The sequence below is a fragment of the Borostomias antarcticus genome (genome assembly GCF_949987555.1).
Source record: "Borostomias antarcticus genome assembly, chromosome: 23".
NCBI classification, from domain to species: Eukaryota; Metazoa; Chordata; class Actinopteri; order Stomiiformes; family Stomiidae; genus Borostomias; species Borostomias antarcticus.
The window spans coordinates 14,222,466-14,247,988 of NC_140256.1; the positions used below are offsets into that span (position 1 = coordinate 14,222,466).

The following is a 25,523-nucleotide window of genomic DNA, read 5'->3' on the forward strand; positions in this document are numbered from 1 at the left end:
TCTTTTCTTTCTTTCTTTCTTTCTTTCTTTCTTTCTTTCTTTCTTTCTTTCTTTCTTTCTTTCTTTCTTTCTTTCTTTCATCCATCCATCCATCCATCCATCCATCCATCCATCCATCCATCCATCCTTCCATCCATCCTTCTTTCTTCTTTCTTTCTTTCTTTCTTTCTTTCTTTCTTTCTTTCTTTCTTTCTTTCTTTCTTTCTTTCTTTCTTTCTTTCTTTCTTTCTTTCTTTCTTTCTTTCTTCATCCATCCATCCATCCATCCATCCATCCATCCATCCTCCTTTCTTTCTTTCTTTCTTTCTCTTTCTTTCTTCCATCCATCCTGCTTTCTTTCTTTCATCCATCCATCCATCCTTCCTTCCTTCCTTCCCTCCTTCCTTGCATCCTTCCATCCTTCCTTCCATCCATCCTTCCTTCCATCCTTGCTTCCTTCCATCCTTCCTTCCTTCCATCCTTCCTTCCATCCTTCCTTCTTTCTTTCTTTCTTTCTTTCTTTCTTTCTTTCTTTCTTTCTTTCTTTCTTTCTTTCTTTCTTTCTTTCTCTTCGTGGTGGCGTGGTGGTCTCGCCACCACACCACAGACCCCACAACTCAGCCCCTGATTGAGCTAGAGACACACAGTCTTCACCAGTGGGTGCAAGGAGACTGCCCGGAGGTCTTCATGGTGGAGTCAGGTAGGTGGCCCGGAGAGGGGTTCATTTTCCCCGACTGGCTCTGACCTGATGGGGTGGAGTCTCATCACCACGCCACTATCCATGCCACGGGCCCCACAACTCAACCCCTGAGTGGGCTAGAGACACAGTCTTCATTGGTGGATGCATTGAAATTGCCCAGAGGTCCCTGTACTGTCCCCGACTAGCTGTGACCCAAGGGGGCGGGGCCTAACCAGCACGCCACTATCCACGCCACGGGCCCCACAACTCAGCCCCTGAGTGGGCTAGAGACACACGGTCTTCACCAGTGGGTGCAAGGAGACTGCCCGGAGGTCTTCATGGTGGAGTCAGGTAGGTGGCCCGGAGAGGGGTTCATTTTCCCCGACTGGCTCTGACCTGATGGGGTGGAGTCTCATCACCACGCCACTATCCATGCCACGGGCCCCACAACTCAACCCCTGAGTGGGCTAGAGACACAGTCTTCATTGGTGGATGCATTGAAATTGCCCAGAGGTCCCTGTACTGTCCCCGACTAGCTGTGACCCAAGGGGGCGGGGCCTAACCAGCACGCCACTATCCACGCCACGGGCCCCACAACTCAGCCCCTGAGTGGGCTAGAGACACACGGTCTTCACCGGTTGAGTCAGGTAGGTGGCCCGGAGAGGGCTACACTGTCCCTGACTGGCTCTGACCTGAGGGGGCGGAGTCTCACCCCCACACCAGTATCCACGCCACGGCCCCACAACTCAGCCCCTGAGTGGGCTAGAGACACATGGTCTTCACCGGTGTGGGCGGGTAGGTGGCCCGGAGAGGGGAACACTGTCCTCGACCAGCTCTGACCTGAGGGGGCGGAGTCTCACCACCATGCCACGCCACAGACCCCACAACTCAGCCCCTGCCTGGTCCATAGTAGTTCTAGCAGTAGCTGTTACATACAGCTGCAGCAACTAGCCCACCTCACATTTTCTCCAGGAAATGTACTTTCTAGTCTATTTATTATTTTTCTGTGTTCTAGGCATGACAACATAGCGAAGCAGCAGTTGCCCAGCGTCCGCCCAGTTAGAGCAAGTGTTAATGCCAAGAGGTTAGGGTGCGTGTCATCTTGCCTTGGCTAGTTAATTGCAGACTGCAAAACACGACACTCGTTGCAAACGTAGCTAATGTTAGGTGTAAACGTTGTTGCCAGCTCTAATGCATTCTAAGCAGCTGTGATTGACGCTATTCAGCTATACAGCTTGCCAGTGGACACACAGCCTTATGGATAAAGCACCCACTGACAAGTTTTCCCAGGCAGTTAGTTATAGCTCTTGAATAACGCCGACAGGCACTATTGAGTGAAAATAATCTGAATGGGCGCTTAGGTCTGGTTTTCTGGTTGAACATTAGTGCTATACTGTAGAAGCCTACTACGAGCTAATTTAGCTGTCAGTGGAAGTAAGGTTAACGTTAGCTACCCTAACGTTTGACATTAGCTAACGTTAACTTACCTGCAAATGCACTTTCAGGTTGGACGTTGAGTCCTTGGCCGTCGAGAGGGTTTTGTTGGCTGGGAGGCATAGTTTATACTGTGCTGCAATATTGTTGTTGTTCTGTGACAGGTAAATAAAAAAAATGCTGGTATTTCCAGGATTTTAATGCACATTGCGGTATTTCTGCCATGATGCCCGCTCGCTGTCTGTCTGGCAGCTGTGGTCCAACGAGCACATCAATGGGAATCTTGTTGGCGCGCTGCGTGCAATTGGTATTAGCGGATGATACTCAGCTGAGCCTGGTCTGTGGTGGTGAACTACCAGGTGGTGATGGAGGAGGTGAGGAGTGACTCCATGATGGAGCTGGAGAAGTATATCATCATCACCATATACAAACATGTATGCTTTAGAACAGATTTAGCTCACTTGTCATCATTCAATAACAGCATATCAGTTCTTTATCTTGTGTAGCGTATTAGGCTACCCATATCAGGGCTTTATGGGTTTAGTTCATGGCGGGAAAACGCCAGAGAAGCGGGTATAAGGATTAGGATTATCCCATTAATTTGGTTTAATGTTCTTTTCATCCCCTTAGTGATGCACACAGCACATGGTGATTGTGGCACTGCTATAGAATCCCGGTGCAGATATTAGAGGTATAGATTAGATTATAGAGGTAACTGTGAAGGAAAGAAGGAGTAGTCTGAATTAATATTTTTGGCTTGTGCATTTCATTTTAAATTCCTCATCTTTTGATGAAGGCAATATCACTTGTTTATGTGTTGGCTGATGGGGCCTCAAATGATTCCTGATTGAAGTACAGACCGCAAATCTTTTTTGCCAATAAAATATGCTGTTTATTTATAATTTGCAGTCTCCCTTAGTGAGAGAGACAGTCATGCTGGTCTTCCCGCAGCTGAAGGGCTGGTTGTCACATGGTCATCAGCAGGCCCCTTGGCCCCTCCTCTTTGACTGTCTGGCTCTCTTGTTCGGGCAGCGCTGAAGGCGTGGCACCAGTGGGCTTTCAGCAACACAAGTATTGCTCTTCTGGTCCGTCATTCTGTCTTGTCCCAGTCCCTGGTCCACTCTGCTTTTAACCTGAGGAGAGGACACAACTAGTATTAAGGAATTAAATTACTGCAATGTTTAATCATCCATCTCCTCCCATTGCCTTGTCTGCCCCCCCTGGGTCCTCAAAGCCCTTCCATGGTGCCCAGTCTACCTGGAGGACTGCCCTGATGGTAATCCCAAAGAGCAGGCCGATTCCTCCCAGAAGACAGGAGATTGCTGCTAGGGCCGATCCTCCCACAACAGAGGATATTCCATCCAAGGCCTAAGCTGAGAGGTCCCAGAACACGCTGGTGTCCATCTGTGCCCCAGCGTCCAGAGCCCTGGTCCTGCTGGAGGAGACGGGCAGGGTCTCCATCACTGCTCCTTCCTCAGAGCTTCTGAGCTCAGTCTCCTGGGCCAGGGATGTTTCAGTGACCAGGGCTTCTCCTGTCCTCTGGTGGGTGTTGCGTGTCTTCATGTCTGTCTCTGTCAGGCCGATGAAGGTGGAGAAGTCCAGGAAGTCAAAGTGGAGGGTGATGAAGACCCGGTCCACTCTAACCGGTGGAGTAGCAGCCCATTGTTTAGGGACTATAGGAGGCATCAAGGCGTCTCTGAAGGCCTCAATATCTGGAGGCTCAGTCTTGATCGCCGCCACTAAGAGAACAGCTGCAATGAGAATCTTTAAACGGCCAAAAGCCATCGGGGAAGTCAGAAAAGTTCAGAGGAAATTCAATAGTGTCTGCACTTTGGTGAGGTTTGTGTTATGAATCTTCAGAATGTTCCAAAGACCTATGGTTTGTTGTAATTGTTATGGCAACAATTCTTATGTCATAGGAGAAAGCTGTGACATCATCTCTAGAATCTTCATCTCTAGAATATCTCATCATATTAGAATATTATGGTGTGTGCTCTATCTGTGGGGTGCACCCAGTTGGATAATGTGAGATGAATTTGTTTTTGTCACCAAAAACGTTCCCTTTCGGAACTAACACACCACACTGTGGCTTTATTTGTCTGAATTTTTTTTTCTTCTATTTTTGGTCACAACAAACATACAGTACCTTACCTTTACCTACGATATTTTTTCTAATACAATTTATTTTCCTACAGGGACAAAGTGACCTCATGTTCCATCTTTCATCCTTATGAAAGCATAAGCAATAATTCTGAATTTATAAATATAGTAACATACAGTAGTCATGATAATCTCTAGCAGGTTATGAACTGGATGATTCACTTTTGAGTAGAGCCAATGAATATTTGCTTACTTACTTACTTACTTTTTGCGGCTTTGCTTGCAGCCTCAAATCACAGATCTAGGACCAGGTCAGAATCACAATTCATTTGTTGACATTTGTACTATACATAGTCTAAATAGGATAGTTTTTTTTTGCAACACTGTGGTGCTTTACAACAATACAATAATGGACAAGTGCAAGGACAGGACAGGACAGTGCAAGATACAAACACAGTGCAAAACTAGCAGTGCAATTGAACTACAAAAGAGTGAGTGCAGTAGTCAGTATAGTGCAAAGATGCAGGGGGCGGGGAAGAGAGTCAGAGGAGAGAGTCAGAGGGGAGAGAGTCAGAGGAGAGAGAGTCAGAGGAGAGAGTCAGAGGGGAGAGAGTCAGAGGGGAGAGAGTCAGAGGGGAGAGAGGCAGAGGGGAGAGAGTCAGAGGGGAGAGAGTCAGAGGGGAGCCATGTTGATGAGGCTGATGGCCGAGGGGAAAAGGCTGTTCCGCGGTCGGACAGTTTTAGTCTGTGAGGACCGCAGCCTCCTGCCAGAGGGGGGCGGTGTGAAGAGGCCATAGCCCGGTGGGAGGGGTCGGCAATGATCTTTCTGGCCCGCTTTAGCGCCCTGAAATCATGCAGAGCCTGGAGGGAGGGCGGGGCCTGGGGGAGGGCGGGGCCTGTAGGGGGCAGGGCCTGTAGGGGGTGGGGCCTGGGGGAGGGTGGGGCCTTGAGGGGGCGGGGCCTGAAGGGAGGGCAGGGTCTGGAGGGAGGGTGGGGCCTGGGGGAGGGCGGGGCCTGGAGGGGGCGGTGCCTGGAGGGAGGGTGGGGTCTGGAGGGGGGTGGGGCCTGGAGGGAGGGCGGTGTCTGGGGGAGGGCTGGGCCTTGAGGGGGCGGGGCCTGGAGGGAGGGCAGGGCGCAGCCTTCTCCCCCCCCATCACCCGCTGTTAATTACTCTGGTCCTTGACTGTAGCGGTGGGGAACCAGGTGGTGATGGAGACGTGAGGATGAACTCGATGATGGAGGTGTAGAATTAAACCATCATAGTCAGAGTCAGAGTCAGAGTCAAGCTGAGTTCTTCCTGAAGTCGTCCACCATTCCCACTGTCTTTAGAGCGTTGAGCTCCAGGTTGTTCTAGCTGCACCAGGACAGCAGCTGCTCATTCTCCCACCTGCAGGCGGACTTGTCCCCATAGAGATGAGTCCTATGAGGGTGGTGTCGTCTGCTAACTTCAAGAGCTTCATGGACTGATGGCTGGAGGTGCAGCTGTTCGTGTGTAGTGAGAATAGTAGGGGGAAAAAACTGAGGCCAGACCATCCTGATCTTGCAAGCTTATATTCTTTTTCTCTACACAGATCTGGTGCGTCAGGTTAATAGCAAGGCTTTAAGAGAATTTAAAGGGCAATGCTCGTTTTTGACAACCTGGACCTTATTTACGACATATTATAAGAAGTTTGACTCACCGAGATCACTTTTGTGTAGTTCGGAGGCCTGTAGAAGAAATTTAAAATCCAGCGCGAGCCAGTATATCCATGTAATGACGGTGATCGGGGCACCGAGAATGCAGTTTCTCAAAATCTATTTTCGGCCGCTAAACGGTTGTTTTCATCAATCAGATTGGATGAATCGACAGTTGAGATTCCTCAACGCGAGGCATTGTTGGGGTTTTCAAATACGGGGTCTTTAGCCTCTGTAATATGATCTTTACACGCCTTTCCCCACTTGCTCCAGCACGCATGCGCACAGGCCAGCGCGCAGACTGGCTATTCTCTGCGCTACGATCGTTGTTGGTGCCGAGAATATTGTCGTCGTCATTCGTCAGCAACAATCCGATCGTAGCGCAGAGAATGTGAGCCGGAGAATAGCCAGTCGGCGCGCTGGCCTGTGCGCATGTGTGCTGGAGCAAGTGGAGCTCACATTCTCTGCGCTACGATCGTTGTTGGTGCCGAGAATATTGTCGTCGTCATTCGTCAGCAACAAACCGATCGTAGCGCAGAGAATGTGAGCCGGAGAATAGCCAGTCTGCGCGCTGGCCTGTGCGCATGCGTGCTGGAGCAAGTGGGGAAAGGCGTGTAAAGATCATATTACAGAGGCTAAAGACCCCGTATTTGAAAACCACAACAATGCCTCGCGTTGAGGAATCTCAACTGTCGATTCATCCAATCTGATTGATGAAAACAACCGTTTAGCGGCCGAAAATAGATTTTGAGAAACTGCATTCTCGGTGCCCCGATCACCGTCATTACATGGATATACTGGCTCGTGCTGGATTTTAAATTTCTTCTACAGGCCTCCGAACTACACAAAAGTGATCTCGGTGAGTCAAACTTCTTATAATATGTCGTAAATAAGGTCCAGGTTGTCAAAAACGAGCATTGCCCTTTAAGGAGTAAAATCAATTACTCTCTTTCAACAGAATTTCTTGTGCTTTACTATTTAGCTCACTTGTCATCATTCAATAACAGCATATCAGTTCTTTATCTTGTGTAGCGCATTAGGCTACCCATATCAGGGCTTTATGGGTTTAGTTCATGGCGGGAAAACGCCAGAGAAGCGGGTATAAGGATTAGGATTATCCCATTCATTTGGTTTAATGCTCTTTTCATCCCCTTAGTGATGCACACAGCACATGGTGATTGTGGCACTGCTATAGAATCCCGGTGCAGATATTAGAGGTATAGATTAGATTATAGAGGTAACTGTGAAGGAAAGAAGGAGTAGTCTGAATTAATATTTTTGGCTTGTGCATTTCATTTTAAATTCCTCATCTTTTGATATAGGCAATATCACTTGTTTATGTGTTGGCTGATGGGGCCTCAAATGATTCCTGATTGAAGTACAGACCGCAAATCTTTTTTGCCAATAAAATATGCTGTTTATTTCTAATTTGCAGTCTCCCTTAGTGAGAGAGACAGTCATGCTGGTCTTCCCTGCAGCTGAAGGGCTGGTGGTCACATGGTCATCAGCAGGCCCCTCGGCCCCTCCTCTTTGACTGTCTGGCTCTCTTGTTCGAGCAGCGCTGAAGGCGTGGCACCAGTGGGCTTTCAGCAACACAAGTATTGCTCTTCTGGTCCGTCATTCTGTCTTGTCCCAGTCCCTGGTCCACTCTGCTTTTAACCTGAGGAGAGGACACAACTAGTATTAAGGAATTAAATTACTGCAATGTTTAATCATCCATCTCCTCCCATTGCCTTGTCTGCCCCCCCTGGGTCCTCAAAGCCCTTCCATGGTGCCCAGTCTACCTGGAGGACTGCCCTGATGGTAATCCCAAAGAGCAGGCCGATTCCTCCCAGAAGACAGGAGATTGCTGCTAGGGCCGATCCTCCCACAACAGAGGATATTCCATCCAAGGCCTTAGCTGAGAGGTCCCAGAACACGCTGGTGTCCATCTGTGTCCCAGCGTCCAGAGCCCTGGTCCTGCTGGAGGAGACGGGCAGGGTCTCCATCACTGCTCCTTCCTCAGAGCTTCTGAGCTCAGTCTCCTGGGCCAGGGATGTTTCAGTGACCAGGGCTTCTCCTGTCCTCTGGTGGGTGTTGCGTGTCTTCATGTCTGTCTCTGTCAGGCCGATGAAGGTGGAGAAGTCCAGGAAGTCAAAGTGGAGGGTGATGAAGACCCGGTCCACTCTAACCGGTGGAGTAGCAGCCCATTGTTTAGGGACCATAGGAGGCATCAAGGCGTCTCTGAAGGCCTCAATATCTGGAGGCTCAGTCTTGATCGCCGCCACTAAGAGAACAGCTGCAATGAGAATCTTTAAACGGCCAAAAGCCATCGGGGAAGTCAGAAAAGTTCAGAGGAAATTCAATAGTGTCTGCACTTTGGTAAGGTTTGTGTTATGAATCTTCAGAATGTTCCAAAGACCTATGGTTTGTTGTCATTGTTATGGCAACAATTCTTATGTCATAGGAGAAAGCTGTGACATCATCTCTAGAATCTTCATCTCTAGAATTTCTCATCATATTAGAATATTATGGTGTGTGCTCTATCTGTGGGGTGCACCCAGTTGGATAATGTGAGATGAATTTGTTTTTGTCACCAAAAACGTTCCCTTTCGGAACTAACACACCACACTGTGGCTTTATTTGTCTGCATTTTTTTTTCTTCTATTTTTGGTCACAACAAACATACAGTACCTCACCTTTACCTACGATATTTTTTCTAATACAATTTATTTTCCTACAGGGACAAAGTGACCTCATGTTCCATCTTTCATCCTTATGAAAGCATGAGCAATAATTCTGAATTTATAAATATAGTAACATACAGTAGTCATGATAATCTCTAGCAGGTTATGAACTGGATGATTCACTTTTGAGTAGAGCCAATTAATATTTGCTTACTTACTTACTTACTTTTTTCGGCTTTGCTTGCAGCCTCAAATCACAGAACTAGGACCAGGTCAGAATCAGAATTCATTTGTTGACATTTGTACTATACATAGCCTAAATAGGATCGTTTTTATTTGCAACACTGTGGTGCTTTACAACAATACAATAATGGACAAGTGCAAGGACAGGACAGGACAGTGCAAGATACAAACACATTGCAAAACTAGCAGTGCAATTGGACTACAAAAGAGTGAGTGCAGTAGTCAGTATAGTGCAAAGATGCAGGGGGCGGGGGAGAGAGTCAGAGGAGAGAGTCAGAGGGGAGAGAGTCAGAGGAGAGAGAATCAGAGGAGAGAGTCAGAGGGGAGAGAGTCAGAGGGGAGAGAGTCAGAGGGGAGAGTCAGAGGAGAGAGAGTCAGAGAGAGAGAGTCAGAGGAGAGAGTCAGAGGGGAGAGAGTCAGAGGGGAGCCATGTTGATGAGGCTGATGGCCGAGGGGAAAAGGCTGTTCCTGTGTCGGCCAGTTTTAGTCTGTGAGGACCGCAGCCTCCTGCCAGAGGGGGGCGGTGTGAAGAGGCCATAGCCCGGTGGGAGGGGTCGGCCATGATCTTTCTGGCCCGCTTCAGCGCCCTGAAATCATGCAGAGCCTGGAGGGAGGGCGGGGCCTGGGGGAGGGCGGGGCCTGTAGGGGGCAGGGCCTGGAGGGGGTGGGGCCTGGGGGAGGGCGGGGCCTTGAGGGGGCGGGGCTGGAGGGAGGGCAGAGTCTGGAGGGAGGGTGGGGCCTGGGGGAGGGCGGGGCCTGGAGGGGGTGGTGCCTGGAGGGAGGGTGGGGTCTGGAGGGGGGTGGGGCCTGGAGGGAGGGCGGTGTCTGGGGGAGGGCTGGGCCTGGAGGGGGCGGGGCCTGGAGGGAGGGCAGGGCGCAGCCTTCTCCCCCCCCCGATAACCCGCTGTTAATTACTCTGGTCCTTGACTGTAGCGGTGGGGAACCAGGTGGTGATGGAGACGTGAGGATGGACTCGATGATGGAGGTGTAGAATTGAACCATCATAGTCAGAGTCAGAGTGAAGCTGAGTTCTTCCTGAAGTCGTCCACCATTCCCACTGTCTTTAGATCGTTGAGCTCCAGGTTGTTCCAGCTGCACCAGGACAGCAGCTGCTCATTCTCCCACCTGCAGGCGGACTCGTCCCCATAGAGATGAGTCCTATGAGGGGGGTGTCGTCTGCTAACTTCAAGAGCTTCATGGACTGATGGCTGGAGGTGCAGCTGTTCGCGTGTAGTGAGAATAGTAGGGGGAAAGAACTGAGGCCCCTAATTAGCCTTAGACCATCCTGATCTTGCAACTTATATTATTTTTCTCTACACAGATCTGGTGCGTCAGGTTAATAGCAAGGCTTTAAGAGAATTTAAGGAGTAAAATCAATTACTCTCTTTCAACAGAATTTCTTGTGCTTTACTTGTAAGGAATATGTGGATGACTTGAGCAGAATACCTCGGGAGGTTTTGGAGGTGAGCACATGCATTTTGGGGACCATATGGCACCTGGACATAGAGGTTGGGGAAAGATAATTATTAATAAAAGGCTGTTAATCTTGCTCCCATTATGAAGTGATCCTACCTCTGATGTCTTTATCCAGGAAGCTGGCATCAGACTGATTGTGATTGGACAATCTGCCCATCGCCATATAGAGGTATCTCATATTTGCAACAGCTCAGTTATGTATTTTCCTGTTTGTTATTTTGGGTGTCATATCCCTTTAATGGTGCCTTGCCTGATGTCTTGCAGCAGTTCTGTTCACTGACGGGATACCCTCATGAAATCTATGTGGACCCAGAGAGATGCATTCACAAAAAGCTTGGCATGCGACGAGGGGATGTATTTGTGGAATCAGGTGAAAAAGTCAGCACTTAATTGTGACTACTACACACACAAATGTGTGCTCTGTACCACTATACTGTAACAATGTAATTATGGTTACACATTTATACATTGTGTGTGTGCGTGTGTGTGTGTATGTGTGTGTGTTTAGCCAACCCAAGCCCTCATGTGAAGTCAGGCATGTTGGTGGGCCATATGTAGAGCATGTGGAGGGCCATGACCAGTCAAGCGTTCGACTTCCAAGGAGACCCCCTTCAACAAGGGGGGACCCTCATAGCAGGCCCAGGTAATGCCTTACTTCAAGTGATTATGCCATTGCAAAGTTGTGTACGATAAGTGTGGAAAATTCTCCAAAAATGGCCCAGCTTGTGCTGTGCAAGGTCATTGGTCAGACTGCTGACCTCTCCTCTGCTCCCTGTGCTGGTGCTGTTCCTCTCTGACCCGTACGACCCTCCTGGTTCCACAAGCTCACGTTCTGTGTGAGCCAAGCAGAGTGTGAGTGAGCGGTGTGGTTGGCATTGCTGTGACTGGCTGTCTCTCGCTCCGCAGGCTCTGAGGTGCATTTTGCCCATTTTGACATGAACCGTCTGGACCACATGCCCATCCCCTGGCTCCTACAGATGGCCGGAGTGCAGCGGACTGTGGACCTCAGCGCCAGGCCAGGGATAATCCATGTGTAGCCCGCTTGTAGCCCATGCCAAGCTACCCCCCGCCCCTGGCCGGCATCAATAGCAGTGTGCCTCGGCTCTCGCCATCTTTGTTGTTATGTCTTGCTTGGCAAAGTAGGGTAGCGTAGACTTGGTATCGCAGAACACATTAGAGGTCTACGGCTGGGATGGGAGTGACATGGTATAGTGGACGTGAATCGGGATCCAGTTTAGGACTATTTGGGGTAATACTGCAGGACTAGACTGCTTATGTTGACTTTGTGACCATTGGCGGCTTTTGGAAAATAATGAAGTAATCTGCTGATTTGCCATACTGATGTGTATGCCATTGTCCATAACTGATATTGTAAATAAAGTTTCATATCTCGGATTGTTCAGGAGCCTGCATAGGCAAGATGCAAATTCAGTTATCGTCACTATATTTGTCATGCAGACGCGACTTGCTTTAATCGGAGGCAAATAGAATGTTTTTGCAGTGAAGTAGAAGCAGAGGGGTGGCTGAACCATTAGGCTACGTCACAGAGGATCAGAACTTGCCCTGCTCAACGTCACCATTGGAAAAACTGCTGCCCTGGAATACAGCTGTCCCTCGGATGACACGCCAGCACAACAACCCAAGGATGTCGAATTAATGCTCAGAAAAGCTCGGACATTCCGCACTGCAGACCGGAGATCTCGCCACTCGATTTGGGAATGTTCGCGATGCATGCAAAAAGTGAGAATGAAGCGCAAAGGCGAGAGGAGGCGACCGGAGAGAGTCAGAGGAGAGAGTCAGAGGGGAGAGTAAGAGGGGGGGAGTCAGATGGGGGGAGTCAGAAGGGAGAGAGTCAGAGGGGGAAGTCAGAGGGGGACACGGGCTGAAAAGAACAGAACGTTTATTTCACCATAATGTAACAAGTAGCCCTACAGGTACACGTACATTGGAATTGCAGTTATTGCTTATCCTTACAATATCTTATCCTTACAATATCTTATCCTTTCAATATCTTATCATCACTCATTATTTCCCCATTACAGTCCTAGGTATGCAGCTAGATATTATAAGGTTCCCAATTTGGCAATTTACTATCCGTAGTCTAGCATGGCCTTGTTTATGAGGCTGGTTGCAGCCAATCACCCTCTGAGCAGAGCGGATGATACTCAGTTGAGCCTTGTCTGTGGCGGTGAAGAACCAGGTGGTGATGGAGGATGTGAGGAGGGACTCCATGATGGAGGTGTAGAAGTGTATCATCATCACCATATACAAACATGTATGCTTTAGAACAGATTTAGCTCACTTGTCATCATTCAATAACAGCATATCAGTTCTTTATCTTGTGTAGCGCATTAGGCTACCCATATCAGGGCTTTATGGATTTAGTTCATGGCGGGAAAACGCCAGAGAAGCGGGTATAAGGATTAGGATTATCCCATTCATTTGGTTTAATGCTCTTTTCATCCCCTTAGTGATGCACACAGCACATGGTGATTGTGGCACTGCTATAGAATCCCGGTGCAGATATTAGAGGTATAGATTAGATTATAGAGGTAACTGTGAAGGAAAGAAGGAGTAGTCTGAATTAATCTTTTTGGCTTGTGCATTTCATTTTAAATTCCTCATCTTGTGATATAGGCAATATCACTTGTTTATGTGTTGGCTGATGGGGCCTCAAATGATTCCTGATTGAAGTACAGACCGCAAATCTTTTTTGCCAATAAAATATGCTGTTTATTTCTAATTTGCAGTCTCCCTTAGTGAGAGAGACAGTCATGCTGGTCTTCCCTGCAGCTGAAGGGCTGGTGGTCACATGGTCATCAGCAGGGCCCTCGGCCCCTCCTCTTTGACTGTCTGGCTCTCTTGTTCGGGCAGCGCTGAAGGCGTGGCACCAGTGGGCTTTCAGCAACACAAGTATTGCTCTTCTGGTCCGTCATTCTGTCTTGTCCCAGTCCCTGGTCCACTCTGCTTTTAACCTGAGGAGAGGACACAACTAGTATTAAGGAATTAAATTACTGCAATGTTTAATCATCCATCTCCTCCCATTGCCTTGTCTGCCCCCCCTGGGTCCTCAAAGCCCTTCCATGGTGCCCAGTCTACCTGGAGGACTGCCCTGATGGTAATCCCAAAGAGCAGGCCGATTCCTCCCAGAAGACAGGAGATTGCTGCTAGGGCCGATCCTCCCACAACAGAGGATATTCCATCCAAGGCCTTAGCTGAGAGGTCCCAGAACACGCTGGTGTCCATCTGTGTCCCAGCGTCCAGAGCCCTGGTCCTGCTGGAGGAGACGGGCAGGGTCTCCATCACTGCTTCTTCCTCAGAGCTTCTGAGCTCAGTCTCCTGGGCCAGGGATGTTTCAGTGACCAGGGCTTCTCCTGTCCTCTGGTGGGTGTTGCGTGTCTTCATGTCTGTCTCTGTCAGGCCGATGAAGGTGGAGAAATCCAGGAAGTCAAAGTGGAGGGTGATGAAGACCCGGTCCACTCTAACCGGTGGAGTAGCAGCCCATTGTTTAGGGACCATAGGAGGCATCAAGGCGTCTCTGAAGGCCTCAATATCTGGAGGCTCAGTCTTGATCGCCGCCACTAAGAGAACAGCTGCAATAAGAATCTTTAAACGGCCAAAAGTCATCGGGGAAGTCAGAAAAGTTCAGAGGAAATTCAATAGTGTCTGCACTTTGGTGAGGTTTGTGTTATGAATCTTCAGAATGTTCCAAAGACCTATGGTTTGTCGTCATTGTTATGGCAACAATTCTTATGTCATAGGAGAAAGCTGTGACATCATCTCTAGAATCTTCATCTCTAGAATTTCTCATCATATTAGAATATTATGGTGTGTGCTCTATCTGTGGGGTGCACCCAGTTGGATAATGTGAGATGAATTTGTTTTTGTCACCAAAAACGTTCCCTTTCGGAACTAACACACCACACTGTGGCTTTATTTGTCTGATTTTTTTTTTCTTTCTATTTTTGGTCACAACAAACATACAGTACCTCACCTTTACCTACAATATTTTTTCTAATACAATTTATTTTCCTACAGGGACAAAGTGATCTCATGTTCCATCCTTCATCCTTATGAAAGCATAAGCAATAATTCTGAATTTATAAATATAGTAACATACAGTAGTCATGATAATCTCTAGCAGGTTATGAACTGGATGATTCACTTTTGAGTAGAGCCAATTAATATTTGCTTACTTACTTACTTACTTTTTGCGGCTTTGCTTGCAGCCTCAAATCACAGATCTAGGACCAGGTCAGAATCAGAATTCATTTGTTGACATTTGTACTATACATAGCCTAAATAGGATAGTTTTTTTTTGCAACACTGTGGTGCTTTACAACAATACAATAATGGACAAGTGCAAGGACAGGACAGGACAGTGCAAGATACAAACACAGTGCAAAACTAGCAGTGCAATTGGACTACAAAAGAGTGAGTGCAGTAGTCAGTATAGTGCAAAGATGCAGGGGGCGGGGGAGAGAGTCAGAGGAGAGAGTCAGAGGGGAGAGAGTCAGAGGAGAGTCAGAGGAGAGAGTCAGAGGGGAGAGAGTCAGAGGGTAGAGAGTCAGAGGGGAGAGAGTCAGAGGGGAGAGAGGCAGAGGGGAGAGAGTCAGAGGGGAGAGAGTCAGAGGAGAGAGAGTCAGAGAGAGAGAGTCAGAGGAGAGAGTCAGAGGGGAGAGAGTCAGAGGGGAGCCATGTTGATGAGGCTGATGGCCGAGGGGAAAAGGCTGTTCCTGTGTCGGACAGTTTTAGTCTGTGAGGACCGCAGCCTCCTGCCAGAGGGGGGCGGTGTGAAGAGGCCATAGCCCGGTGGGAGGGGTCGGCCATGATCTTTCTGGCCCGCTTTAGCGCCCTGAAATCATGCAGAGCCTGGAGGGAGGGCGGGGCCTGGAGGGAGGGCGGGGCCTGGGGGAGGGCGGGGCCTGTAGGGGGCAGGGCCTGGAGGGGGTGGGGCCTGGGGGAGGGCGGGGCCTAGAGGGGGCGGGGCCTGGAGGGAGGGTGGGGCCTGGGGGAGGGCGGGGCCTGGAGGGAGGGCGGTGCCTGGATGGAGGGCGGGGCCTGGGGGAGGGCGAGGCCTGGAGTGAGGGCGGGGTCTGGAGGGGGGGCGGGGCCTGGAGGGGGGGCGGGGCCTGGAGGGAGGGCGGGGTCTGGAGGGGGGGCGGGGCCTGGAGGAAGGGCAGGGCCTGGAGGAAGGGCGGTGCCTGAGGGGGGCGGGGCCTGGAGGGAGGGCGGGGTCTGGAGGGGGGGCGGGGCCTGGAGGTAGTGCAGGGTGCAGCCGATCACCTTCCCCCCCCCCCCCCCCCCCCCGATCACCCGCCGTTAATTACTCTGGTCCTTGTCTGTAGCGGTGGGGAACCAGGTGGTGATGGAGACGGTGAGGATGGACTTGATGATGGACCCGGGTCCGTATCCTTTTCCTACACCCACCCTACCCCAACCCCTGCCTCTATCTGGGCCCAGGCACGCACACACACACAGACACACATCAGTGTTTGCCACACCTCTCCCATGATGCTCTTGGCCTTTCTTGCTCTGAAAATGTATTTTGACGTAATTTATTGCTCTATATATGGCTCTGTGTGCTACTAACCCTGTTCTGCCTTCCCTCTCCCTAGCGCCTCTCTTTCTCCCTACTATCTTCTAACCAGGTCCAGTGGATGCCCCACTGTCACCAGCAGACCACCCTGAGTCCGATAGATACCCCTGTGTCTGCTGTAGATGTCGTAGCAATTAGTTAACACACACACACATACACACAGACATACATCAGTCCACTTCCGGCTTTAGGCCTGGGCCCAGTACCCCCTTCCCCTCACCCTAACCCGGGTCCGTATCCTCTTCCTACCCCCACCCTACCCCTGACCCCTGCCTCTACCTGGACCCAGGCACACTCACACACACACAGACATACACCAGTCCTGGGCTCAGATCCCCTTCCCCTCACCCTAACCCGGGTCCGTATCCTTTTCCTACCCCCACCCTACCCCTGACCCCTGCCTCTATCTGGGCCCAGGCACATTCACGCACACAGACATACACCAGTGTTTGCCATGTCTCTCCTATGATGTTATTAGCCTCTCTTACTCTGAAAATGTAATTTAATGTTATTTATTGCTTTATAAATGTTCTTAGCCAGTAGACAAACATACTCCAGGAGCTTGCTCGATCGCCTTGTTGAGAGGGGTCAGGGAAGAATTTTTTACAGTTCACTTATCTGGCCCCTGGGTGATACTGTTTTTTTTGCTTCCCTCTGGAATATGTAGGGGTGGGACGTCTGCCCACCTCCCTTGTTCTCTGTAAAGCGCATTGTGTTGCCTCTGGGTATGAAATGCGCTATACAAATAAAGCTTTGATTGATTTGATGTACAATGGTCCAGATCAAAAAGTTGACAAAACTAGCACTTTTGAGAAAGTCTGATAATTGCTCTACCACCGTTTTGGTCATACAATGGATGTGGGTGGGCACCGTGAAAAATCGTTCAAAAAACATGTTAAACGCTCAATTTCAAAGACAAGAAACTCACCGAGGTGTTAGTTGGCGTTCTGACATATAATTCGCCATAAAGTAAGATTCTAGTTCATCTGGAAACTTTTTAAAATATTTACCATAGAACTATTTAGTCGCAGCACATACGTGTGTAAACTTCCACAAACTAGGTAGCCTAGCAACATAAACAATAACAATAGCTACCGTAAGTAGTTTCGCTTCCTGAATCCCCTCTGCGGATTGATCTACACATCTATAACGGTCGCTTCAATACAAGACAATGGATTTCATAAAATGATCAATAAAACCCTACATGATTCGTACTTTGCGGCAAATTTGATGTCAGAACACCAACGGACACCAATTACTCCTTCGGTGAGCTTCTTGTCTTTGAAATCGAGAGTTTAACAAGTTTTTGAATGATTTTTCACAGTGCCCACTAGGGCTGGGTATCGATTCGAATTTCAAGAATCGATTCCGATTCACAAGGTTCAGAATTGATTATCACAATCAATTCAATTTGGTTTCAAGTTTTTTTGAGCTGTAACCTTAATTACATGACTGCCAAGTTATGCAACACATCAATACTATGGCTGGGTATCGATACTGACCAAAAATGAATGAATGAATTAATCATTGAATGAATTAATGAACTATTCATTCCTTTTTTTATTCATTCATTCATTAAATAAAAGATCGATTTTGAGATTCATGAATCGATTCTGAATCATGTGATTCACAATCGATTCAGAATCGATTAATCAAATTTTTAAACCCAGCCCTAGTGCCCACCCATATCCATTGTATGACCTAAACGGTGGTAGAGCAATTATCAGACTTTCTCAAAAGTGCTAGTTTTGTCAACTTTTTGATCTGAACCATTGTATATGATCATAAGTAACCTTAAAACAGAGCTAAACATGATTTTCCCCTTTACTACTCCTTTAAAAATATTTGATAGAACCCCCCAATTACTACCACGGCACAATTCTCACTAAACTCAAACTTTTGTGCTGGGACAACCTCATTGAATTCTCTAATGCACGCCTTAGCCTGTCTGCATTCTCAGTTAAAGCAACACACTCTTGGAATGCTCTGTTATCACATATGCGCACTAGAAAAATGGGTCACGCATTAAAAGACAACCTTAAGGAATGTGTGAGCATGAATTATAACTGAACTTCTCAATGTAAAACATTCTACTGATAAACACTTTGCTTTCGTTTCTGTTTGTTATTGTAGGCCTGCTGTCCCCTTCTCTAACCAATGCTTCCCCACCTGCTCTGCATGCCTGCCTGCCTGCATATGATCCACTGTTATGCCTTTCAAGTTTCAAAAGCTTTAATGTCCCCTAGGGGAAACTGAATCGCAGACAGGTAAAAACATAAATACATAGATACAACATTAAAGACCATACAAGACAACATAGAAGAATAAAAAACAGGAATGTAGGCAGCCCACTCTCCCCCCAGCCGAGATCAGAGAGAGAGACAAGTACACTTTGTCATGTACTGTCTAAGTCTGTCCGCCAGCGTGGATGTAGTCTTGTACTGTTGACTTATCTGTCCATCTTACACATTTCACTTCTTGCTATACTACTGTTATTCTAACCTACTTGTACATGTTTGTTTTTTTAGCAAATGGCTTATGACTGGCTGCATGGGACAACAGCTGACCATTAGCCATCAGGCTAACACTGGCACATTTACCCTATGCCTGATTCATCTGTACTTTCCCTGATCAATAAATAAATAAAATGAATTGAAAATGAATGTCTGTCCTTCCCTGGTCGGGCGTGTACCTTTTTGAGGGCTTTGTCTGTGAGTTTGTCCTGGTTGCCTACATGCACCTTCATCAGCAGGGGGCAGCGTGTGGCCAGGGCTGCGAGGGACAGGTCACTGAGCTGCTTGCAGCGGTAGGCCGTGTACTTCTGCAGGCCGGGGGAGTGGGACGCCAGCGAACACACCCCGTGGTCCTGCACGCCCCGGCAGTCCGAGATGTTGATCTCTGTCATGTTCTGCCTCCGAGACGCAATCTTCACCAGGAGATCATCGTTCACCTGAGGAGAGGAGGGGACAGAGGAGGAGGGAGGAGGAGAGGACAGGAAGACAGAGAGAGAGAGAATTAACACTTTGTTCAGCAGGATGTCTAAGCATTGAAAGCTAGGCCAGGGCTGACTCACTTGTTGTAGGCCACTGAGGTCAATCTGCTTCCAGAACTGGAAGTCCAGGCAGTGTCTCTCCAGTACTTGCACACCAGCGAGGCACACAGACAGCGCTCCTTCACCGACAGGTGAGAGAACACCTGGGAGGGGAGACACACACACACACACACACACACACACACACACACACACACACACACACACACACACACACACACACACACACACAGCAGTCAATCAAACGTGTTTCATACATGGCTATGCCTGCAGTCGGTGCTATTATTGAGGTTTGAGATTTGAACCATGGGGAAGATTAGTACTAAAACTTAGACATGGTTACTTATTATAGACGCGTTGTCATCTACCCATTCCATAAGATTTACATAAAAGTAATTTTTATTTGGTTTCATTCATCAAAATAATGCTGGACTGGGACCTTTAGAAGGATGGAGGAGGGGAGGTGGTTGATGCTGGGTGTGTCAATGACGTCACTGCCCCTGCCCTGCCCGCTGTCGTCATGGTGATGCAGACAGCAGGGAGACGAGTCGGAGCTCTGGGACGAATCACCGTGGAGACCTATCCCGCAGCAGCCCTCCACAGACGAGGAGGAGGAGGAGGGTAGAGTGCAGAGGGGGAGGTGGCAGTGGTCAGTCCCAGTGTTGGAGGAAGCGTCCCCCCCTCCTCTTTCTCCTCCTCCTCCTGCTGCGGCTCCTCCCCCCGTCCCTCCGTGGTCCCCCCCTCCCTTGGGGACGGGGAAGGCGCGTCGGGGCTGCTTGCAGGGGGTGCACCTCTGCAGCTCCGCACACTTCCTCTTACACACCTGCACCAGAGAGATCACACCGTTACACTTCCTCTAACACACACCTGCACCATTACACTTCCTCTAACACACATCACACCATCACACTTCCTCTAACACACACCTGCACCATTACACTTCCTCTAACACACACCTGCACCATTACACTTCCTCTAACACACATCACACCATCACACTTCCTCTAACACACCTGCACTATTACACTTCCTCTTACACACATCACACCATCACACTTCCTCTAACACACACCTGCACCATTACACTTCCTCTAACACACATCACACCATTACACTTCCTCTAACACACACCTGTACTATTACACTTCCTCTAACACACACCTGCACTATTACTCTTCCTCTAACACACACCTGCACCATTACACTTCCTCTAACACACAAACACACACCTGTACTATTACACTTCCTCTAACACACACCTGCACTATTACTCTTCCTCTAACACACACCTGCACCATTACACTTCCTCTAACACACACCTGCACCATTACACTTCCTCTAACACACATCACACCATTACACTTCCTCTAACACACACCTGCACTATTACACTTCCTCTAACACACACCTGCACTATTACTCTTCCTCTAACACACACCTGCACTATTACTCTTCCTCTAACACACACCTGCACCATTACACTTCCTCTAACACACATCACACCATCACACTTCCTCTAACACACATCACACCATTACACTTCCTCTAACACACACCTGTACTATTACTCTTCCTCTAACACACATCACACCATTACACTTCCTCTAACACACATCACACCATTACACTTCCTCTAACACACATCACACTTCCTCTAACACACATCACACCATCACACTTCCTCTAACACACATCACACCATCACACTTCCTCTAACACACATCACACCATCACACTTCCTCTAACACACACCTGCACTATTACGCTTCCTCTAACACACATCACACCATTACACTTCCTCTAACACACATCACACCATCACACTTCCTCTAACACACATCACACCATCACACTTCCTCTAACACACATCACACCATCACACTTCCTCTAACACACACCTGCACCATCACACTTCCTCTTACACACATCACACCATTACACTTCCTCTAACACACACCTGCACTATTACACTTCCTCTAACACACACCTGCACTATTACTCTTCCTCTAACACACACCTGCACCATTACACTTCCTCTAACACACATCACACCATCACACTTCCTCTAACACACATCACACCATTACACTTCCTCTAACACACACCTGCACCATTACACTTCCTCTAACACACACCTGTACTATTACTCTTCCTCTAACACACACCTGCACTATTACACTTCCTCTAACACACACCTGCACCAGAGACAACCACATCATTACACAGCCGTCAGCGGCAGACCAAGGTACCAATAGTAATAGTAGTAATAATAATAATAGTAGTAGTAATTATAATAGTAATAATAATAATACTTATTATTATTATTATTATTTAATTCCTTTCAAAAACGTTTGAGAGTTTGTTTGAGTCAGGCCTGGACTGTCAGGTGGGTGTGGTTTGGAGTTTTAGCGCCGTTTCAATTGTGCCAGGCAAGATGAATCAAGGTAGGCATTTATTTTAGCACCCATAAGAGGTAAACTTGTGAGGGAGACCAAGAAGTCAGAATGGGTCAGAATAGCCTGAGAGGTCTGCTAGCTTCCATACTGCAAAATACGACCGGATGTAGTAGGACATCCTGGTATTTTTACCATACTGCATGTGGCATAATATGTTTTGGGGCATACTATGTATTGGGGCATACTACAGCCTTTTTTAGCATACTATATAGTATGGAAGTATGCGATTAGGAACACAGCCTGTGCCTCTGTGTATGAAATGCAGTGTAAGCATTTGATGTGCTTGCTCACCATGTCGGTGTATTCGCTGGTGCTCCCGGGCACAGGCACAGCTATGGACACCCCGGCACTCCTGAACAGGACAGGCGGGGGGATCAGCTTAGCTGGTACCGCCGACAACAGGCTCCGCCCCTGGCTGTCCCAGATGGCTAGCTCCCGCGGCGACAGCAGGAACTTGGCGCAGTCCACGGGGGACGCGAGGGCGGCGTAGTGTCCGGCGAGCTTGGAGGTGGCCGCCGATCCGATCCCGACTCCGGGCGCGGCCGCGACGCCGATACCGCTGCCGGCGCTGCTGCTGCTGTGGCAATGTCCGGCGATTCCACAGCCGTTGGCGCCGGCCTCTAGTTGGTCGCTGTCGTCGTCGAGCCCCCTGCTGCTGCCGTGGACGATGAAGCAGAGCATGCACGGCCCTCGCAGGAAGCATTTCCTCTTCTTCTTCTTCCTGTGGTGCAGCTTACGCGTCCTCCTCTTCAGACGGTAACCATTCGTGGAGAGGAGATGGCCCATATAGAAGACTTGCTGGGACTCTGGCAGCAGGGGGAAACAGAGCAAATCACCACCTTGGCCTCACCTCTGGACGCTCTTAAAGGGACAGTTCGCTCTCACTTGTTTTTCTTACTGGTTTGAATGATTCTATCAGGACCAGGTCTACATCAATGACAGCATCACGAGCAATAAAAACAGATCTTTCCCCATCTCTGTTTCTGAGTGGACTTCAGAGTTCACAGACAATGAAGGGTATCAATCCTAACACTGGACAGCTGGCGGCCCGTCCCTGAAACAGACTCCCTGGTTATCACACCCTGCTACACTGCTCCAGTGATCAGGACTTGAGCCTATTACAGACTATCACAATATGTTTTCTTAAACACATCTACAGTCTGTTGTTGAGGATTGATTGGAGTGTGTGTGTGTGTGTGTTGTGTTGATAATTACATTGACAGTGGTGTATAATTGTGTGTGTGTGTGTGTGTGTGTGTGTGTGTGTGTGTGTGTGTGTGTGTGTGTGTGTGTGAGTGCATGAGTGACGTGTGCGTGTCTGTCAGTCTGTCTGTCTGTCTTGTCTGCCTCTGTGTCTGTCTGTCTTGTCTGCCTCTGTGTCTGTCTGTCTGTGTCTGTGTGTGTGTGTGTGTGTGTGTGTGTGTGTGTGTGTGTGTGTGTGTGTGCGTGTGCTGCATTTTGATATAGCCTACATACATTTCATTGTTAGCCACAACATGGTGCCCAGAGCGTTCAGGGGCATCATTGGGAACCCAACCTCACCTGCAGTATTACTGTCTTTAGTATCATCACTGAAACAACCAGGAACAGCTTACATTTACATGTGTTGTGCAGAGATCATCTAGCGCCACAACAAGCAACTAGTTTCAGTTGTTAAGACACTGCTTGGAAAAGCAACATAAGATGGTAATATTTGGTATATAAAAACGGTTGTTTTTACTCTGTAGCTCTGCTGGGTCGATCAGCTGTAGTTGGCTAATGCTAGTGGAGCTAGCTGGCACCATGCTAACAGCAGATGCAAAGGCTCGTGCATCGTCTCATGTAGATTGTGCAAGTATTGTATAGGCCCATGTGTAAGAGATGAATGGTTGTAACCATGAACTCAGCCAGAGGTAGGCCCTACTGTAGATTATCAGCATTATCACCAGTCTCAATTTATGTTTTCCTCTAGGCTACGTGTTGCCATTCATTTAAACCACCATCTCATCTAGACTACTTCTGTTGCTGCATTTTTACATTTATGCTTTCATGATTTTAGAGCGCAATAAACATTTCCAGGATTCCAATAAGTCCATCCATTCATCCAACTTTGTGCTGAGCGCAGCGCAGGCTGGTAGCACGTCTCACAACTCCCCAGACCATCAAGAGAATTTCAATATGAAAGACCTTGGGATTCCAGGAGGTAGCCTAAAGGCCGTTTCAGACGGGGAGCGATATTCCGCCTGCGTTCTCGCTCGGATCAGCGGGGGATGCACGCGTCCTGCGCGCAGCGGGGAAAGCTGACTACAATTCAGCTCTTGTCGCGGGCAGGCGTGTGCACGAAACGAGCACGCGCGCGACAATTTCACGGGGTCGCGCCCGCTTGCAGCTCCGCCCCAGATTGTCCGCGGCTCCCAAATTGTCCGCTCGCCTCTCTCATTGAAAATGAATTACAATGCGCGGATATCGCTCCTCGTCTGAAATATGGGGTTATTTTTGTGCTAAAATTCTGCGCAAGCACAAACATGTTTTGCACACGCGTAAACTTAATTTCGAAGAGAAATGTATCGTTGCGCAAATGATTATTAATTTTGAGGAAAGGAAAATCTATTTTGTACTCATTAAAGTGTATTTGCATGGCTGGTAAAGTCCATATATGCACGAACGAAGCCTGATCTGCTCGCTCCACTTCCTTGGTCTGTGGTGGCGCACAGATTATCGTCGAGTATCCAGCTGCAGACTCACACAGCTGTCCGCTCGTCAAATTTGTGCCAGAATTCTTATTGGCTGGCCTGGTCTTCAATCACAATATGTCCTTTAGATGTCTAGTAGGCTACATAATTAACCTAGCTTGCTCACTAGCTATCAGGGTATTGCCAGAGCTGGGCATGGCAGTTATACCAGATAGTTAGTTAGATTTAACACAAATTACATTAGGCAAATTACATATCATCTGTGACATCCTTTAGTAAATTTCAGATATGATTTACTTGGACAGAATGCGCTTCATCTCATTTTTAAATCATACTTGGGCTGCGATCATGGGTTGATAATTGTGTGTATGAGATGCCAAATAGTAACTACTAGCAAGCCATTTAAATTACTAGCAGGCCATCTAAATACTGGCCTACACTTAGGCTATTAACATCCACATCACATACACTGTTATCCACTAATGATATTTAAACGTTCCACTACCTACAATATTGCCAGCAGAATCTTTAGACATATTTATCCATTAGTGAGCTTTTTTGTTTGGGAAGTTAATTTGACCTTATCTTTCCAACAGGATATGTTGAGGCAGCAGTTTATGGAGAGACTTTTAACAAAACTTCAATCTGCCATAAACCAGCAACCACTCAACCTGGATTACTTGGAGTTCCTTAGCCGCCACGAGCTTATTTTATTTGAGTCTTTTTCTGAACAGATAGACATTCCCCCAGAGATTATAGAAAAACTACGAAACCTCAATCAGATTGTCAGTTCTGAAATTGAGGCCAGCTCTATGACTATTGTAGAACTGGAAAGAGAAGTTCGTCCAGGTGCTGGGTGCCCCAAAATTGTGGTGGAGAGAGAAAAACTGAAGAGTTTACTGGACACACATCTGCCTGTCTCTTGCATTGCCAAATGCCTTGGTGTTTCTAGAAGGACAATTTACCGAAGGATGCAAGAGTTTGATTTGTCTGTGAGAGGATCATACAGCACAATGACTGACCAAGAGCTTGATGATGTGATTTCGACTTTCAAGACTGAAATGCCAAACGCTGGGTATCGCATGGTTCGGGGACAGTTGGCTTCAATGGGCCTCCGTGTTCAGTGGTGTAGAATCATGACATCCATGCATCGGGTTGATGCATCAGGGATCTTTTCACGGCTCATGCAGTTAGGATGTGTTGTGCGGAGAAGCTATTCTGTGAAAGGCCCCCTTTCCTTGGTCCATGTTGATACTAATCACAAATAAAATAAAATACAATTTGATAAGGTCAAATTCTTTACATTCCAATATTGCCACAAAAATGATGAAACTTAAACACCTATAGTAAGCATTAGGTTGTCCTAAAGAATTAAGAGTTTGCATGATGTGTTTAGCTTAAACAGTGTAGGAGCAGTTGTGCAGCCAAAAACACTGGATACTATACAGTATATGTTTTTTTATTTTTCTTGAACAGGTACAATATTGTTGTTT

At 48.0% G+C, this 25,523-nt stretch overlaps 2 pseudogenes across 2 annotated transcripts; one reads left to right on the forward strand and one right to left on the reverse strand.

Annotated features, from left to right (window-relative positions):
* The first annotated feature begins 9,013 nt into the window (after positions 1-9,013).
* Positions 9,014-11,288, forward strand: LOC311324398 (peroxiredoxin-like 2C; annotated as a pseudogene). The gene is made up of 6 exons: positions 9,014-9,034; positions 10,170-10,238; positions 10,367-10,420; positions 10,516-10,621; positions 10,760-10,894; positions 11,158-11,288. The product of its transcript is annotated as a peroxiredoxin-like 2C (transcript).
* Positions 11,289-13,278: 1,990 nt separating this feature from the next.
* Positions 13,279-22,144, reverse strand: LOC311324399 (F-box/LRR-repeat protein 17-like; annotated as a pseudogene). The gene is made up of 5 exons: positions 21,650-22,144; positions 19,342-19,725; positions 18,924-19,045; positions 18,543-18,800; positions 13,279-13,857 (listed from the first exon to the last, which is right to left on the reverse strand). The product of its transcript is annotated as an F-box/LRR-repeat protein 17-like (transcript).
* Between the last annotated feature and the right edge of the window lie 3,379 nt (positions 22,145-25,523).